This window comes from Manis javanica, chromosome 10, assembly GCF_040802235.1.
Source record: "Manis javanica isolate MJ-LG chromosome 10, MJ_LKY, whole genome shotgun sequence".
Classification (NCBI taxonomy): domain Eukaryota; kingdom Metazoa; phylum Chordata; class Mammalia; order Pholidota; family Manidae; genus Manis; species Manis javanica.
The window spans coordinates 115,876,375-115,895,662 of record NC_133165.1 but is presented as its reverse complement, the minus strand read 5'-3'; the positions used below and the strand labels follow the sequence as shown (position 1 = coordinate 115,895,662).

At 53.1% G+C, this 19,288-nt stretch overlaps 1 protein-coding gene and 2 long non-coding RNA genes across 4 annotated transcripts in view; 1 reads left to right on the top strand and 2 right to left on the bottom strand.

Moving 5' to 3' along the window:
• Positions 1–7,190, bottom strand: part of LOC118970279 (uncharacterized) — a 61,899-nt gene extending 54,709 nt beyond the window's left edge. Inside the window, exons 1-3 of one of the 2 annotated variants that reach the window (XR_012121647.1) lie at positions 7,054–7,190; positions 6,626–6,867; positions 421–2,748 (exon numbers count right to left, since the gene is read on the bottom strand). The gene's annotated coding sequence lies outside the window, so the exon portion shown is untranslated. The remainder of the gene's footprint in view (positions 1–420; positions 2,749–6,625; positions 6,868–7,053) is intronic. The other variant, XR_012121649.1, reaches the window with a different exon arrangement.
• Positions 6,569–8,736, top strand: LOC118970280 (uncharacterized). Its single transcript, XR_005058146.2, has 2 exons — positions 6,569–6,704; positions 7,311–8,736. It is a non-coding gene; the product is annotated as an uncharacterized lncRNA (long non-coding RNA).
• Positions 8,737–10,449: 1,713 nt separating this feature from the next.
• LOC118970282 (uncharacterized) lies at positions 10,450–14,425 on the bottom strand. Its single transcript, XR_005058149.2, has 2 exons — positions 14,138–14,425; positions 10,450–13,521 (listed from the first exon to the last, which is right to left on the bottom strand). It is a non-coding gene; the product is annotated as an uncharacterized lncRNA (long non-coding RNA).
• Between the last annotated feature and the right edge of the window lie 4,863 nt (positions 14,426–19,288).

The window sequence follows — 19,288 nt, the reverse complement described above, 5'->3', positions numbered from 1 at the left end:
ATGCCGCGGGCCAGGCCTGGGCCCAGCCCCTGCTGAGAAAGGACCTGGTACAGGAGATGGTTAAAATTCTGCATCCTTTTTGCATCCGCCTCCAGAGGAAGCACTATTTTTTTTTCCTCCCAAGCAGGAGGAGAAAAAAAAAAAAAAAGCTGAGAGCAGCAATTTGCAGGCCTTCGGATGTTTTTCTCCTTGACAGCCCCGGCCCCGCCTTGCTGGGCCTCCCTGGAGGCCCGGCTCGGAGTCTGCCGCCTGCCCGGGCCTCCTGCATGCTCGGCCTCCCCGCGGAGCCGGGCCGCTGCAGGAGGGAGGCCGGTGGGGCCTGGCACTGCCCCGCTTTGTGTCCGCCTCCTCCCACTCCGAGCCTGCTTCGGCCGGGCACCCACCCGGTGCCCACCCTGCGCACACCCGGGGTACCCTCACCTTCCGGGCCAGGCCTCCGGCCTCGGGTCCTGCTCGCGCCCAGGGCGCCCGGCCACGTCCTCGGCGCCTCCGCCGCTCGCCCCACCCTGCTGCCCGCGCTCGGCGGAGAGCCTGGCACAGTGCCAGGCTGCCTGGGAGCCCAGCCCGGGCAGGGAACTTTCCGGCAGGGTGTGTGTGGGGAGGGATGCGGGTGCGGGTGGTGCCAGGGGGGAGAGGCCCAGATGCCCAGCGGCCACCCCCACGCCACCGACCTGCACGGCCTCCCCCGCCTCCCTCTCCTGAGTCCCACAAAGGCACAGACAACACGGGTGCTTGAGTCAAAACAGTCATGTGCGGAGCCGGCAAACAAACAAAAGCCCTTATTTATTTATTTAGTTCACACACTCAGATAAGGAGATGCCTTTTGTGCACATAATTTCACACACCAGAAAGGAGGCGATGCCACCATGCTCCCCGCAGCCCAGGGCCCCAGGAATAACTGCATCGCTGGGCCTGGGCACGTCCGTATTTAACTGGGGCAGCAGTGTAGGATTAACCAAGAAGGAAAAATGGCAAAAAAGGAAGAAAAGTGGTGGGGGTAGGGCGCCGGACATGCAGGGCAGGTCAGCGTCCAAGGTGCCCACAGCAGCTTAACTCCTCCCATGCCAGGCGGTGGGGGTGGCGACGGCAGGCAGCTGGGTGGGAAGGCCGGCTGCCCTCTGCAAAGGAGTCTGGTCTTGGGGTGCACACCCGCACCCGCCTTCTGTACCGATGCCGCCCGTTTTGGAGGCTGGCCCCAGGGCGTCCTCTTCGTGATGTCCTTATTCAGAGGGGCTCAGCACTGCACCGGGAGGGCAACGTGCTGTGACCGTGCTGGGCAACGAGACACCCAAAGCCCCTCAGTGGGGGGCTGGCCCAGGAAGGTCTTCTGCCATTCCTGCTAGGACAGACTCATCCTTTGCCATCCACAACTTGAACCCCATAATATGGAAGCTGCAATGGGGCCCTGCACTGGTGAGGCTCCGAGATGTCTCCACAGTCACACAAGCTCCCGGCCAGGGGCTGCTGCACGGCCCTTCTGCCCCTGTCCTGGGAATGGGGCCTGCCACTGTTCTGAAGGAATCAAAGGCTGGGTGAGAGCTGGCGAAGGCCATATTCCTGGAGGCAGCTCGTGGGCCCCATGCAGCCCTGAATTTAGAGTCTGGCCATCGCTAAGGGCCAGCCATGCCCTTTGCCAGCTGTGTGGCCTTGAGCAAGTCACCTGGCCTTTCTGGGCCTCAGTTTTCCCACTTGCAAAATAAGGATGTTAGTGCCCACAGTGCCTGCCCTTGGGGTTGAGGCAAGGAGGAGTAGCTCCTGGTTGGGCACATAACCTGCCTAAGCTCCCAGAATCTCTGCCCTGGAGGTGGGCAAAGGGTGGGGCCAGTGGGGCCTTTAGCAAGAAGTTCCTCAGCCCAGGAACAAATCCAGAAGAGTCCAAACCCACTTTGCAGGCAGATGAAATTTAGGGCCTGGGGCAGGCACACCATCCTGGATTATCTAGGTGGTCCAATCTAATCACGTGAATCCTTAAAATTGGAGACCCTTTTCCAGCTATGGTCAGAGAAAGAGCATGGACTCTCTTTAAAGAGGGAAGAAGGGGCCAGGAGCCAAGGATTTCGGGCACCTCTAGAAGCTGTAAAAAGCCAAGAAATGGATTCTCCCCTGGAGCCCCAGGAAGGAACCAGCCCTGCCCATACCTTGATTTTAGCCCAGGAAGACATTTCAGAGTTCCACCTTCCACGACTGTGCAATAAAAAACTTGCACCATCTGAGCCACTGAGTCAGGGAACATTGTTAGGGCAGCAGGAGGAAACTAAGACACGCCCTCTGACCCCACCAGCATGGGTGCACGCAGTGCCTCTGAAGGACCCTGTGGGGATCCAGCCAGAGCGTTCACCTGCGCACGCTGCTCCTCTGCAGTGGGCAGACCTGCCCGGGGTCGGCAGGCCTCAGGAGCCTCAGGTAGGGCGGCCAGATGCCCCGCAGAGCCCTCCTCTCCCAAAGGGGCTCTAACCCCACCTCCTGGCTGCTGCTCTTCCTCCTCCCACACCCGCCTGTTTTTCCTCCTTTTTCACCACTTATTGAGCATTGCCCACGAGCTGGCACCTTGCTAGGCATTTTCTTTTCTCATCCCCAGCCTAACAGGCTCAGCGGTCAAGGCAGCTCAGATCCCCAGATCCTGTCCATAGTTTGGTGGGACAAGAGGCTGTCTTCTGCTTCACTGTCATGAATGCGTCCTTCTCACAAGAGGACAGGCAGGCGGTTCCTGGGCCAGAGGGTTCTGCTCAGAGGGTTCAGGGCTCTCACCTGTAAAGGAGACTGATGACAACGCCTCACAGGGGGGGCCTGTGAACATTGTCAGCCGGTGTTGTGCGTGTACTAAGTACTCAGTACCACCCCATCAAGTCAGCTGTGGGGAGTGTGGGGTTTTCTCTAACAATAAAAAATAAGATGCCAGGCAGCCTATGCCTTCGGTACTATCACCGCAAGGCGGGCTGGGGGCTGAGCCTCTGGCCAAGGTTAGACTTCAGAGGCAATCTCAAGAGGCTTTTGGAACCTAAAGGTCACCCAGGCAGCCTTCACTCCCTTAGGAAATAAGCAGAGGTGTGCACACAGACTTTCTTCAAAGTATTTATTGCAGGGAGAACTGGAAACAACTGAAAATAACCCATGTCCAATAATATGGGGTCAGTTAAGGAGACGCATCCAGTGGCCAATTAAGCAGTCCTTAGCAATCCACTGCTAGTATCTTCTGACTTAGGGAACAGTTGTGATACAGTATTTAGTGGAACAAGCAGAAGATAAAATGGTACATATAATAAGAAGCTAAGATGCTAATTTTGTTTCAAATTATGTTTTGATAGAAGCTGGGTGAAGTGTTCCCACTGGCTATTTCTGAGTGTGGTTTCACAGGTGATAGAAATGTTTTTTCTTGTTTTGTGAGGATTCAAAACATTCTAAGATTAGCATGTAACATCACTGATGGAGAAAAGGATCGACGCAGAAGGGGAGTCATGCTCCAACCCCAGTGCTGCCTAGGGGCCTCCGGGGCCTCAGCACGTGCAAGAAGCATGGCCAGCTGAATGGATCTGTGATCTGTCTGCCACATGGGGCCCCGTGCTCAGGAAGGCTCTGCACTCAGAAGGGCCCTTACATGGGGTGGTGCTCTGCTGTCATCGCCTTGAAAGCTTTAATCATTTTTCAACAAGGGCCCCACATTTTTATGTTACACTGAGCCCTGCAAATTGTGTAGCCAGTCCCAGCAAGGAGCCCCAGGCCTCGGGATGCAGCGACCTTGCCTTCTAGGTTCCTGAGTACAGCAGCCAGCTTTTTGCACTAGGTTTGTTTTATTTCCCATTCAGCAACCCCTTCTCTTCTCCTTGCTTCATGAGCTGTCAGCAAAAGTGAGAAATAAGGCTCTGTTTTTAAAAACATGCATTCTTCACTTGTGGTGCTTTTTCTGAAGACCGAAATCAGCACCTCACTGAGTTTTTAGGACCTATTTACCAGGTGTGTGTTTTCCCTGGTACAACTATGTGTGTTAGACCCAGAGCCACTGCTGTGAACCTGTCCTACATCTGGTCCTACCAGTAAAGACCCAGGGGTACCCAGGAGGCTTCCTCCTACAGCTTCTGCAGAAACACCCCAAGGGAGGTGGTGAGCTGCCTGTCTCGAGGGCATTCAACAAAGACTGCATGGCCACCAGCAGTGCACTGTGTAGGAAACACTTTTTCTGGATGGGAAGTTAGCCCAGAGAAGCTTGTCCGGGTGTTGTAATTGCACGGGGGCATCCAGCAGCTTCTCAAGGTAGGGTCATGTTCAATTCATCTCTGGATCCCCAGTGCTCAGCACAAGGCAGGGCGTGTGACAGTTTCTTTTAAGATAAGAAAAGAAACACAGAAAATGGGAGAGACAAGCAATTGAGAGCAGATGGGAAATTCGAAAGAAAAATTCCTAAGCTGCCCAGAAGCAGGTGATGTGTGAGAGGAGCCAGGAGCCACCATCCTGGCTCCTGGCTACAGTAAAACTATATTATATTATACTATATTACTGTAGTAAAACCTGGCTGTAGTAAGACTGCAGCAGCTAATGTTTATTGAGCACCTACTGTGTGCTAGAGTCACGCCAAGTTTACACATGGATACCACCATTCTCGCCACAATTTGACTGAGTCAGCACTGTTATTAAGCCCATTTTATGAATGAGGAAATTGAGGCCCAGGCCACCAGCTAATAGAGGCAGTGCTGGGATTTGAGTGCAGGCCCTTCAGTGCAGTGATATGCCCAGGCTTTTGTAACTGGAGGCTGCTTTACCTCCTGGCACATGAAGAAAGTCCAAGTTCAGGTTCACTTTCTGTACCGTCACTCCTTCATTGCACACAGCACCCCGGGCATGGCCTGAGTGGGTACAGATGCACCCTAGGGGATTTGGGGGCAGGGCAGTTCACGTATTTCATTTATAGGGAGATTTTAACTTCAAATCAGCTTAGTTAAACATATCTGGCCTGAAATAGGCAAGCCAGCTTCAGTTTTCTGGAGCACTTGGCATGTGGAGGCCAAGCCCTCTCCCCGACGCAGGGCAAATGGGGCAGACACTCCCCTCTCTCCCTGGTCCCCAGATCTGTGGGGCTTCCTTGTCAGACCTGGGGCTGGGGCTGGGTCCCTATGAAACCTTCCTCCTTTAATACTAACCAGCTTGTGGTGTACAAGGGGTTTCAACCCACGGGGCCAGGGCTGGGTTCAACCCAGTTATGCATTTCCTCTGTCCTGTGTTATTCTTAAACTTTGGACATCCATTCACAAATTCAGATTTCCTTCTCCTAGAGAGTCAGGAGCTCTGGAACCCTAGGCCTTTACCCTCTTAGCAGCAACTGGCAGGAATCCCTTAGAGCAGGCCTGGGCTCTCTGTTCCCAGTCCCTGAAAACTCTCCTCTGGGCCCCACTGGCCTGTCTGAGCCCTATAAGCTGCCCTTTGAGGCCCCTGCTGGACCATCCAGGTACAGAGGGTGGTAACCTGCCCAGTCCCCAGCTGGCCCAGGCCTTCTCACTCCTGTGCAGGGGTTCCACCCACTGCCCCTGCAGCCTCTCACCGAGGACTTTGGGGTCTGAGAGCCCCGGGGATGGAGGTGATGTTGGTGATGACCTCTCAAAGTTTGGGGACCTGGCTGCTGCAGCTCAGGGCTGAGCTTGAGAGCTTTGGAGGCTCTGCCACGACCGTGGTGGGGTGGCTTCCCTACTCTGTGGGTGTCACCCCCCACCACCCCAGGGACCAGACCAGGCCTCTCACAGGGGCAGAGGCCTGTCTCAGGTAAAGGGAGGGAGGTGTGTGCAGAGAAACTGCTGGAGGGGGAGCAAGGCCTGGGCTTGTGACAGAGGCAGGAGTGGGGGTGGGGGGGTTTGGAGGCATCAGTGTCCCCATCCCTGCTCCCCAGGGATGAGTCCCCACAGGGACCCAGCTCCCTCTCCTGCCAGGCCCTGCCCACAGCTGCCATGTTGTGTCCCCTGTGCCCACCATGGCAGCCTGGCACCCTGGCTGCCCTGGCACGGCTGCCCCAGGCAGAGCAGAGAGGGTGGTAGTGGCCAGGGATCCTGCTCAGGAGGGTCCCCCCAGGATGGGCTCAGGGAAGTAACTCTGGCAGGTGGGATGGATCAAGAGCAATGTCCACCGGGAGCCCCCAGGACCCACTCCCGGTGCAGCAGTGAGAGGGTAGCTGTGCAGGCGGGGGCTGCCTCTCCTTGAACCGCTGGAGGATCCCTCTCGCCGGCAGGCCCTGTCCTGAGTGTGCAGCCCACGGGCAGGCCCCGGCCTCGGAGGGCTAACACCTGAGAGCCGCTCTGGAACCGGTGCCCCTTCTCTCCTCCTCCAGCCCAAGGGGGTGGGCGGCGCGCGAGAAAGCGGAGGAGCGCAGGAAGCCGCGGGGAGCTTCCCCTTTAAGAGCTCTTATGGCCGCCGCCCAGGCCCGGGCGCCCGGGGGAGGGAAGATGTCGAGAAAGATTCCCCGCGAACTTCCCCAGCCTTTGTTCGGGCGGAGGCCGAGGCCGGAGACCGACCGGGCGGGCGCAGGGCCGAGCGCTCCGGTGGCGGCCGTGGCGCGATCGCCGGCCCGGGGCGCCCCCTCCCGGGCCCGGCCGCTGACCCCCGGCCCGGGCCCGCATCCCCGGCGCGGCCGCGGCGGCGCCCTTACCAGCTCATCCCGGGATCCCTGCGGAGCTGGCGGGAGGCAGCCGCGGTCAAGTTCATGTCCGGCCCACGGGCTGTCCGAGGTCTGCGTCGCGCCGGCCCTGGAGGCGCTGCTGTCACCCTGGCCTCGCGACCCCAACTTTCCGCAGAATCCCGGAGCTGGAAGTTTCCGGGCTTCGCGGCGCTGGGCAGGGTTTCAGCAGCGACGTCTGAGCTTGGCAACAAAGAGGGAAAGCGGGCCCGGGGCTGGGAGGGAAGAAATCGCAGTGGGGCCGGGGCGGGCCACCGGGAGATCCCGGGACCTCCATTCCACCCAAACCAGCACGGGGTCCCTTTACCCATCCCTGAGGCTCTTGCGTGGGTTGTAACCCCCTCCACAGCATCTTGGGCGCATGTTTTTGTTAGGGAGAGATGTGGGCCCAAGACACTCACTGAAAGGTGCCGGCACACGGACTGCACTGCAGATGGGGCAACAGCCGGCCAAGCCTCCCTCCTGTCTCGTTCCCTCAGCACAGCGGCTTGGTCAGCCACCACAAGCAGTTACATGGTGTCCCTGTCCTGGAGTGGAGGGACAGCTGGGGTCTCTGATGTCAGGAGAGGACCTGGGCTCCACAGTGGGTGCTGGCCTGGGCCCACCTGCTCCCAGGGCACATCTGCAGGGAACGTAGGACCCTTTTCTTGCCTTTCAGGTCATGTGCCATGTGCAAAACAGGAGAATTTGCTGACCTTGCCCCGGTCCTGGAAAATCGGGCCTCCTCTTCTCAGGAGCTCCCCAACTGCTGCCTGCCATGTTCTGCCCGGCTTCGAACCCCTCCAGGCCAGAGTCCTGGGGTCACGTCTGGGTAGGGGGAGGCACCCAAGTGGCCCTGGGCCTGGGAACCTGTGGCGCTGCCAAGCCCAGTCCCTGTAAGGGCCCTGTGAGCTGGAACGGGAGACTCAGGGGCACCGGGTACCCAGCTGCCCATCTGCCTTGGGACGCTCCTGCACTGCCCTGTTCACCCTTTTCTGCAAGATGTGCTCACGGAGAACACACTCAGGCCAGCTGGCTAATCCAGCGCCCTGTGTACAACAGGGAGAGGGTATTGTTTGTATTTTTCAAAAAAAATGATCAGGGTTGGGGGAATATGTTATCCCTTGTCCCCAAAAGTGGGTGGTGCTTCAGAGTGCTGGAGCCCTTCCTGCAATACTCTCCAAATGACTTCTCAAATGTGCTCTTTTCTGGAGTCAGTGCTGGACATCCACATGTGGTTCATGGAGGAGGAGGATCGCACCCTCCTCCACCTGGACACTGCCTGAACTTGACACTGGGCTGAGGACATAGAGGTGGTGGAGGTGGTCAGATTGTGCCTGGGGCTAGCTGGGGCAGTTTACAGAGCTGCAGATACTGGTCAGCTTACATACCTAGGCTGCCAATTGGTCCCTACTGACCACATTTGGCCTCATCTGGGGAGAATATCCACCTGCCACTGATGCCCAAGATCCTTTGCCAGAGTGGTGGAAGGAACTTTCTTATTGTTTTTTCACAGGAGCAAGCATGGACATCAGCTTCTCTTATTTCTCTCCAGGACTGAGGGTCAGCCATGGGCACTCCAGCAAAGCAACTGGAGTTCCATCAAAGCTCGGTGCCAGACTGTGACATTTCACCAAAACTCGCAGCAGCCATCCCTCGCTTTCCATGAAGGCTCCCTATGCAGAGAGGCCTGGCTCTTTCAGGGAAGTGAAGCCTGCTCTCTCCCATGGTCTTCTCCCTGAGGGACTCCATTCCTGAGCTGCAACCACTGCATTTTTAGGACTGGAAAATGTGTCACGAGCTGTACATCTTCCTAAAGCCTGAACCTATATACTTTCATGTGGCCACTGGTGCTCAGTGTGTCCCCAAAGGGGATGTCACCCTAGTTCCATCAAAACCCATCAAGACCTTGCCTGGGCTGGCTTCCTAGATGTATGGCCTCTGTGTCACCCTGTGTTTATTGCACTGCTGTCCTCATCTTGAAATTCCAAATAATTTTTGAACAAGGGCCCCACATTTCCATTTTGTCCTGGGCCCCCAAAATTATGTATTTTTGCCTCGAGTTGTAACAGTGTCATAAAGTAAAAACAAAACAAAAAACCTGACTTTTATATTTCCCTTATGAAATTCTCCTTATAGAAATAATTCCTGATTCTATGCAAATAAGATAAAAATATTTTCATTGAAGATCATTGTATTTAGGACAGATGTTCATCTTTAAGAGGCAGGAAGCTATTATGGAAACAGTATGGTTGTGAGAGTCGGTCATCCAGGATCAGCCCCAGCTCTGCCCTGGGGACACTGTGAGGGTCTCAGGTCCTTGGATCCCCCCTGCAGGGTGCTGTGAGGAGCCAGGGTGGTGGGTGAGGCTCGCAGATCCAGCACATCCCAGGTACCCAGCAAAAAGCCCCCTTGATTATCACAGTTATCATTTGATGTGAAGGCTCAGGTGCAGCTTAACTACTTTTAATATGAGTGTATGTTCTCTGTTCTCATTAGACAAGTAATACACACAGTTATGGGAAGTTGAGAGGACACAGAAAAGAAAGAAAGAAAATGTCCATCCAGTTCCTTTCTTTCAAAACCTCAGTCAGTCAGTTATATAAATATACATACAAATACATTACCTTTTTAAAACTTTTTTCCTTTTACTTCATCGACTTATTTTTAACTGGAAACTCTGGTGAGGCCCTGTGGGAGTCTGAGCAGGACTAATCACCCCCACATGCTGTGAACTAATCCCAGGCTGACCACACTTCGCTGCAGCTTCACGCACAGGTACAAGCCCAGTCTCCGCGGCCTCCATTCACAGGGACCATAAACTGTGACATTTACAGTCACTAACATGCCAAGTGACAAAAACTCAACATGACAGTGTCCTTAACCTGCTGTCGCCTCATCTTTCCTATTTGTGACTTGTGGTTTTTTAAAGCAGTTTTGGGCTCTATTTCTACTCTGCACAGTCTGTTGTAGAATCTGCTCTGTCAGGCAGGGGAACGAAACCATACTGAGCAGGTCAGGTCTCCTCGGCCTCTTTGTGAGGCCAGCTGGCCTGAGGCAGGAGATGGGGGAGTCTGGGGTCCAGTAGCTCAAATGCAGGTAGAGCTCAGGTTTGCCACTAAGCCCAGCGGACAGGTGCATGAATGTGCGGAGGATTATCAACCTCACAAGAAACCGGACAACAGGCACAGAATATAGCCCCTGACCCCCAACCCACACTGAATGAATGAGCTGTTTGGGGTCCTCAAGCTCCCAGGGACTGAAGCTTGAATGTGGTGAGAAGCCAGGTAGAGGGTCTCTGGGGAGGTCACTTCTCCTGTCAGCTTCCCCACATTTGGAGAGAGGGGTGGTAAACAACAGCCCCCCCTCATGGGGTGCAGAGGGCAGGAGACGCGCTTCAGCGGGCAGCCGCTGGCACAGGGCCTACCACCCTTGCCTCCACACCGGTCCCTGAAGCTCTCACTGCTGAGGGCCTCCTCTGGCAGGGAAAGTGGCACAGAACCCCCAGCCCACTGTTCACCCAGGGCAGCACAGGAGACAGGCATCCTTGGGAGGAGTACTTGGAGTCACAGGGGCCCGGCATTCCAAAAGGGAGGGTCAGGGCTCTGCCCCGCATCAGCGGCGCCCAAGGGCCATGACAGTCCTGTATAACCCAGCACAGAATTGGGGCGCAGAGCTGGGGAAAGGAGACACCCCCTCCCCTGCCCCCATCATCACCACCACCTTCCTGGCAGTCCCCGGGGAGTCCTTGCCCTCTGTCTGGGGCCCAGCCCCATGTCCCTGGCCTGAAACAGCTGGAAAAAAAGAAAAGAGATATGTTTGTTTTTATTTAATTTGTTTATAAAAAGTGTTTCTTACAGAAAATTTGGAAATACAGGAAAGCACAAAAAAGAAAACAAAAATTACCCATGAGATAATCACAGGGTACATTTTGTTGAAAGTCCTTCTGGTACAGTTTCCATTAAGTAGTGTGTGTGTGTGTGTGTGTGTGTGTGTGTGTGTGTGTATTTCAGAATTTTTGTGTTTAATATGTTGTGAGCATTTTATGTTATTAAATATTAATCTCTACAGGATTTGGAAAATAAAATCTAAATGCCAATTAATTTTTAAAATCAACCTTATGGAAGCATAGTTTCCACGCAGTAAGATCCCTTTCACTTGTACTGTTTGATGAGTTTTGACCAATGCACACAGCTGTGTAACCGCCACAGGCAAGAGAGAAAATACCACCGCAAGACAGCCCCTGGGCCCTCCACGCACGTGGGCCCCACTTCCCAGGCCCCAGGCAACCACCTAACCGGATCCTAGCGCTGTAGATGTTTTACCTGCATCTAATACAAATGGGGTCACAGAGTATTAACTCTTGCTCAGCATAACCGACATTCTTCTGTGTTACTGGGTCTACTGACAACTTACCCTTCGTACTGTGAGGGCCCGTCGTACACCAGTGGTTTGCTTCCCCGTTTGGCTGTGGGTGGACGATTGGGTTGCTCCTTTCGCTCTTGTGAATAGAGCTTGGTGAATGCTAATTTATTTATTTTTTTTTTAGCAAGCAATGTCCCCAGCACAGGTTGAGGTACACCCACCACGTGGGCATGGCCTGTGTATTTCCTGCCTGGAGAACCCCAGAGAACTGCGGAGAGTCCTACCCTGTGGGTGGGTTATAACTTTTGCTACTATTGTCAGACATATAATCTCTGCAAGGCTTTTGCTATTATAAATAATGCTGCTGGGAACATATTTATACTGACTTTTATGTATGGCTATGCTAATTTCCCGAGAATAAATTCTCATCAGCAGAGTGTTAGATCAAAGGATGTCCATGTTTTCAAGGCTCTTGATATGAGGTCAGGACTTTGAGGCATGTTCATATCCATTTTTTTCCCGTTTGCTTTTCATATTAAGGACAGGCGTCATCATCCTCATTGTTCAGAGGGAAAAACAGAGCTACAGCCATGCAGTGACCAGCAAGAGGCCAAGCAGCCAATCAGGGACGGAGCTGGGTGGAAATCCAATCTCTAAGTCCCATATTCTTCCAGGACAGCTTACATCCTCACTCTTACACATCTGCCTGTATCAAAAACACTCAGAATCATCCCATAAAGATTTCCATGAAAGTCAAATTGTGGGCTTGATATGAAAGGCGACCTTGTGCTAATTAGTCTGGCTTTGGTTTGGTTCATCGACCAAGCTGGGTGTGTGCAACCATATCCGTTTTCACACACGCGCACACTGGCACGCTTGCGCCCACTGATGTCAGCGGCAGCCAGTCCAGCGAGGGCTCCAGACGTTCCTTCCAAACTGCCTGCAGAAGCAGGAGCCACAGGGTCTCCTGATTTTACAATGGTGGCACATTCTGGCCCCAGACAGGGGCGCTGGCTTGGCTTCCATGTATCTACTCCGCAGACTTGGCCCAAAGGATGTCTGGTTATTTCCCGAAATCAAATATCCCCTTGAGGACAAAGATCAGGCTGCTGGGGGGTTTCAAAGGAATGATCCATTCCCAAGATGACTGCTTCCGAAGAGGTGTCAGCAGGTCTGGGTGTGGCTGAGCCCTGGTACTTGCTGGGTGCCCAGCAGAAGCCGGGCAAAGTGGAGGGGCTCCTTGGGGTTCTTGCAGAGTGATTGTGAGCCACTCTAGGAGTGTGGGAGGAGTTGAGCATTTAAACCGAGACAAAGCTTGATTTCATTCACTTATTAAGCTCTTCTCTGTGTCTGACAGGGCTATACCCATTACCTTGCTCAAACCTCAACAACCACATATTGCTATTCCCACTTTACGGATGAGAAACCTAAGGCTCAGAGAGGTTAAGAAACTAGCCCGAGGTCACACAGCAGTGGGTATTAAGTCTCAAGTCTCAATGTGCTTGCTTTTTGCAGATATCGGTACCCAGCCTCCCTTCTGAGTTAGAGGTCTCTGCCCCTGTTTGTGGCTAGCAGGTTCCAAGGACACACGTTCATCTGGAGGTAGCTCAGGTAGAATCCAGGATAATTTGCAAGTGCTTGGAAGATATAAACTGTGCAGACTGTGTCTCCCCCTACCCAAACCCTGTTCAGGTCCATGGGGGCTTCCTTCCTGGGACTATATCCCAGGCCCACCCCACTGCTGGGTGGACCCATTAACACCCCGTTCCTGCCCCCATTTAAGAATGTGTTGTCTCCTTCATTGGGCAAAGAGTCACCTCCTCTCAGCCCTGGGCTGAGGCCTCCCTGCTCTTGGAGCCAGGAGGTCTAAGGAGGCCTTTGTCCATGGAGAAGAAATCAGGAAAGGAAGAGGCCATTCTCTCAGAAAACATGTGTTTTCTGTTTACAGAGAGACCTGTCCAGTTCCCATGTTTTGTTCTTTAATATGGAGCAAAAAAAAAATTAAACGTGCAGCTTCCTTTTTGAGGTACATTTAGAGGCTGGACAATATGTGCTGGGCCTCAAGCTGGCCTGGGTTAGGGCCTCATGCCCTGTTTTCTGTCACCGTGGAGCATCACATGGCCCTTGTATACCAAGCCACACGGAAAGCCAAAATGCCCCCTGTATCTCCGAGGGAGGGGTGGGTGGAGATGAGAAGTAGGCAGCCTCCGTGTGACTGGGGGTTTGGTTTCTTCACCACTAGGTCGGTTCGTGCATGTGAATATCCTGCGGTGCTCTCACCCACACTTCCAGATCTTGTGACACAGCTGAACTGGACGGCACCCTGACGACCTGAAATCTTTTTCACGCCCTCTCCTCAGATGCTGGACAGAAGCTCTTTTCCCATCACCTGAGCAAAGGGACCCGTGTAGCAGGTGGATGCTAACTTGGCATGGGATCTCCAGGCTCCGGGGGCAGAGCTCCCAAGTGGTGGGCACCTTCAGATTGGGGAGAGGGGCTGAGCCCTGGGTAGGAGGATGTTCCTGCTGGGGATGAGGTAGCAGTGAGCTAAGGTAAATGACACAGCTGGCGGCCAGCTGTGCCTACTGAAAGGAAACCATTACCCAAGGACCCAGGTTAGCAGAGTGTAAAAGCCTGAGGGGCAGAACCAGGGATCTCCGTCCAAATGCAGACCTCTTCTGCCAGGCCGTGAGCAAACTGCCTCTGTGGAAGGGGGTGCCCGAGATACAAGCTCTGTGAGTACTAAAAGGACACAAAGGCACGCGGTTTTCAAGAAATGACAGCTGCTGCCATGACCTTCAAGCTTCTTTGAAGCGATGCTGTGACTCCAGCATCGGTTCACTGTTGAGGCCCTAGTAACAGCCGGCAGGTGGAGCGGGCTCTGCAATCCCTGGCCTGGGACCAAGCCTGGCTAGGGCAGGTGAGGCCGCCTGGCCTACAAAGGATGACAGCTGACAGCGTTGCGTAGGAGCCCAAATCCCGCCCAAGGGTTTAGCATCCGGGTGCGGCTCGGAAGGGCCGCCTGGGCCGGCATGCTTTGATCCGCCCGCTTTCCCCGGGCCGGGCAGATCTGCCGCGCGCCCCGCCGGGCCCGCCCCTTTGATCCCTGCCCCCGGCCGAGCGGCTCAGCAACCCGCGCACCTGGGGCGGGCGGGGACAGGAACGAGGAGGCCGGAAGGAAGTGCCCGCGGGATCTCCTCCGGGAGCCTCGCCCTTCCGCGCCCAGGCCTGCGACGCTCGCCAGAGCAGCCTCAGCCCCACCGTCCGCCCTCCTTTGCGTCCCGCTCCGGAAGCTAGAGCCGCGCGAGGGGCGGTGCGGATGCAGCGTGGCGGCGCGGGGCGGGGCCTCGGCGCGGCCGGCCCCGGAAGCTCCGCCGAGGGTGCAGTGGGAGGGCGGAGCCGGGCCGGCCGTGGTCTTTGCGCGTCTGGAGGCGGGGGCGGTGGGCCGTGCGGACGTAATAACGCAGCCAAGCGGGCGGGGTAGTGGGCGGGGCCTCGGGCGCGGCGGTGCTGGTGGTTCAGTTCCAGTTCCCTGCCTACTGCCCGGCGTCAGCTAGTGGAGCTTTAGGTATTTGAGTTGAAGCTCATCTAATTCAGATTTTCATTCTTAAAATTCTTTCAATTTTCGTTTTTTGCCCTCCGCCCAAGCCAGATAAGAAATCAGTAGAGGGCCCAGAAAACCTAAGAGCGCAAACTGAGAAATCTCTGGGAATCTCAGCGCATACAACGGCCCGGAGCTCGGCCAGAGCTCGGCGTGGGCTCTCGCCTCTGGTCTGGAGTATTTTTTTAATAAATATTTTTTTCATAATCGTAATAACGCAGTACATACACTTGTGAGTGCCTTTAAAATAACATTTTTTTTTCCTGAGTGTAAAGACACACGTTTATTGCAGAAAATTTGGAAAAAACTAAATACGAGATTCCAAGATTATCAGGGCTAACATTTTGGCGTTTTTCCTTTCTACACGATTACACATATATTTGAGACAAATATAGATACTATAAATGTGGCCACGTCATTGAGTGTTCATCTACAATGTCATTTGTAATCACACAACCCTACGATGAGCAGTCCATATTTTATTTTAACCTATATGCTATGATTGGACGTTGTTGTTTACAGTTTCCATCCCTTCCTTGCTTTCTCCTTGTTTTATGATGAACATCCTTGTAGCTAAATCTTTGTGCATGTTTCCAAAAGTTCCCTATGACATGGAATTGTTAAGTCAAAGAATATAATCACTAACGGTTCTTGTACCCCTCTTTTCTTCCTCTATGTGTTTTCCACATTTAAAAGTAAATGAATGTTTTAACAATTGATACGACCCAAGAATACTGTATATACTCCAAAAATACATAACAAACTCCTCCCAACTCAACAACAAACCTGGTAAAAAGGTAAGCGAAGACTTGAGTATGCATTTCTGCAGATGGCCAATAAGCACATGAAAAGACGCTCAACATCACTAATCATTAGGGAATGCAAGTCAAAACTACAATGAAATACCACTTCACACCTATTAAGATGGCTTTTATTGAAAGAAAGAAAGGGAAAATAACAAGCCTGGTGAGGAAGTGAAATTAGAACCCTCATGCGTTGCTAGTGGGAATGTAAAATGGTGCCAGCTGCTGTGGGAAACAGTATGGCAGTTCTTTTTGAAAAAATTAAACATAGAATTACCATGTGATCCAGAAATTCCACTCTTAGGTACCCAAGAGAATTGAAAGCAGGGACTTTAGCAGATAGTTACACACTTATGTTCATCGCAACATTATTCACAATAGACAAAAGATGGAAACAACCCAATATCCATAAACAGATAAAAGGATAAACAAAATCTGGTCTGTACATACACTGGAATATTATTCAGCCTTAAAAATGAATGAAATTCTGACACATGCTACATACAACGTGGATGACTCTTGAAAATATCTGCTAAGTGAAATAAGCCAGACACAAAAGTACAAGTATTGTATAATTCATATTATATGAATTATATGAGGTATCTAGATTGGTCAAATTCATATTCACAGAGAAAAAGTAGAAGAGTGGTTACCTGGGGCTGGGGGTGGGGTGAGAACTAGGAGTTATTTAATGGGGACAGAGTTTCCGTTTGTGATGATGGAAAGTTCTGTAGATGGATGGTGGTGATGGTTACACAACAATGAATGTGCTTAATGTCACTGAAATAGTAAATGGTATATTTTATGTTACATATATACACAAAAAAAGACTTTTCTGGCAGAGGGGGTGAATATCTCTCCTAGATTCTGGTTCCAAGAATGCCTGGGTGGGAAAGGCTTCCATGTGTAGAAAGCTCCTCATGGGTAACCCTGCTCAGATAGTTGGGGACAGCCCATCTGGGGAGCTCTGTTCTGGGGAAACAAGTACGAAGCCAGGCCTTACACAACCAGCATTTTCTGTAATAATTTCCAAGCTGGGAGAGAAAAACTTTGGGGGAAGCAGCGAGTCATATGGATCTTAATTTGAACTTGTTCTTTTCTTTCTGGGCCATTGAAACACACATACACATACACACACACACACACAAACTCTCTTCGTCTTGATTGCAAACATGCAATTTTGCAAACACAGAAAAGCACCCATGAAAAAATAGCAAATACATAGACTCCCAAACCACAGTTGGTATTTGCAAGTGTATTTGACCTGCCTTTCTCCCCTGTTCATTATACCTACCTAAAGATCACTGTGGTCATATATTTTATAATCAGCATTTTCACTAATGGTCAATGAACAATTTACCTTTAAATGTGTTTCTATAGCCCACTTTTTAATGTTTGCAGAGTGGCCTGTTGTTCAGATGTCCCATGCATAGCTTCTGAGCCTAATTCTCATTGTTGGTCGTCCAGGCCACTTACAGATGTGCCACAGTGAATGACAGCCTTCTTGCACATCTCCAGTCGTTCCTTTAGGTATTCCTAGGAGACTCACTGTAAATTCAGAGGATTTGCTTTTTAAAGGCTCTTAAATAACCTACCAATTGCCCTCCAGGAAGGGTGAACAGATTATTCTAGCAGCAGCAGCGTGAGAGAGCATGCGGGTATATCTTTGGTGTAGCGGTGCCTTAGTCCCACCAGGCAGGACACCTGTCGAACAGGAATATCAGTGTTCCAGGGTGGGCCCTCTGTGGGCCCCCGTCTTTTTGCCTTTGTTGAACAATCCCAAGGACAGTTGGGCCGGGGAAGACCTGGGCTCTGAGCTCTGCAGGGGCAATGGCCCTGGACCCATGGTACCTCTGGGGAAGGTCCGACTTCTACTTGCCCCCAGGGGCCACTGAGTAGTTTTCATAGCTTGTTTGCAGGCATTGTTGGTATTGCCTGGACCATTTCTCAGGCTCAGGGTGTGGAAGGCACTGCCACATTCCACCAGGCTCACCTGGCTCTTCCGTGCGGCACGGAAAGTGGCATCCGTCATTGTAGAGCCAACAGTTTTGGACACACCCCGGCTGTGAAGCAGGAATCCTGTGTCAAGTTTTCAGCACCAGGTGCCCCCTCCCGCCAGTCATCCTCCATCAGTCCCCACCCTGCAGCACAGGGTGTCTTTTATATGACCCTCTGGTGGCCATTGCTCTGGGCCTAGTCACATCGGGGCTCAGCCACAAACCTGGGGCTGGCATGGAGCACCCCGTGCCCATCTGTCCATCCTGGTTATGTGCAAGGCCAGCAGGGACTCTAGAGATACAAAGTCCTGGCCATGCTTTTTCTGAAGCCCCTGGAATCAGCCTCTCCTCTCTCCCCAGGGCCACAACCCCCCCTCTTCCGAGCAGCTGCCTCCTAACCGCTGCCTACCTCCTCCAGTGGGGCTGCACACGGCTCCCCACACACAGTCCTGTCCCTGCCCTTAGAACATTGTGGTGTTTCACAGCAGGGTGGTGCCCCACTTCTCTCTCCAGCCTCGTCTCCCACTCTCTCCCCTTCGTGGCCTCCCCTGCCCCCGCCATAGAGAACGCCTGCCTTTCCCAACAGCTCTTCCCTCTCAAGGGGATGTTCTTCCCTCCCAAGTTGCCGGTTTAGCTTCTCCACCCCTTACTCCTACTGTAACAATAGTTGTTAACATTCAGCATGGACCTCCTGCCAGGTAACCTCGGCTACTGCCTCCTCCAGGAAGCTTTCCAGACAGACCCAGGAGCTATGACAAGCTCCTCCTATGGTGCCCAGCCTCCTGGCCTTTGATAACAAGCTCCTCAGCCTTGTCGCAGAGCTGCATCAGGCCATGGGTTTCTGGAGAGTAAGGATTTGTGTCGTCAGTGTCCCCAGTGCTAGGCCCAGGGCCAGGGGCTGGTGTCAAGTCATGTCCAGTTGGGGGAGCAAGTCCAGGATGGCACAGCCAGGAAAAGCGAGCAATGAGCACCAACACACAGCGTGAGCAGTGCTGGCTGGAAATTCACTCAGACCATTCAATTTCACACAATCATCTGCAAACAGGAAAGCTTGAAATTGTTCTTGACAAACAGGGATGAAAAAGCAAAGGAAAGCTGGACACAACACTCACTTTCATGTCACCCAGGAAAGCAATTGTTTTTCTGGCCAAACACTGCTGTGTAACTTCAGGCAAGAGTTGTCCCCCTCTGGGCCTCAGCTGCTTGCTCTTCAATGCCAAGCTGCCCTCAGCGATCACACACAGGATTTCAGTGTTAATTACCGATGGTGCCCACCCTCTAATCAGCCAATGTCCATGGTAGCGCCTGCCCTTGGAAGTGAGGATGAATCTCCTTCTAGAACACTCAGAAAGGTACAGCACAGACACTTCACTCGTGCTGGCCCTGTCCCCACTGCTCCTGGAGTGGTTAGAGCCCGTTGTCCTGTGGCAGGAAGGCCCAGGTGCGCATTTGATACCCGCACTGCTCATATCTGCATGTTACTTGTCTCACACCACGGGGACAGGCAGACAGCAAGGCATCTGTGCATTGTCTTTCTTCTCTGTCCTCATAAACATTCTTCCATCTAAGCTGAGAGACCTATGTCACCGCTGCAGGCCACCTCCATGGACCCTCATTGTGGCTGGGGTTTCATCACATTGACCGGCTGGGTACCCAGGTTGTCCTCTGAGCACCTCTAGGTCAGAGGGTTCCAGTAGCCCCAGGGGACCCATCTGGAGACCCATCTAGTCCAGTGGGGCCAGGAAAGCTGCGGTCCAGAGAGGAAGGGGTGCACGAGGGGGACCCACCCCTGCGAGGGCCCAGCCATGACCATGCTGGCAACCGCCAGGGTGAAATGACAAGTATGACAATGACATGGCAAGTTAAACACCATGTGTGCTCAGCATGAAGA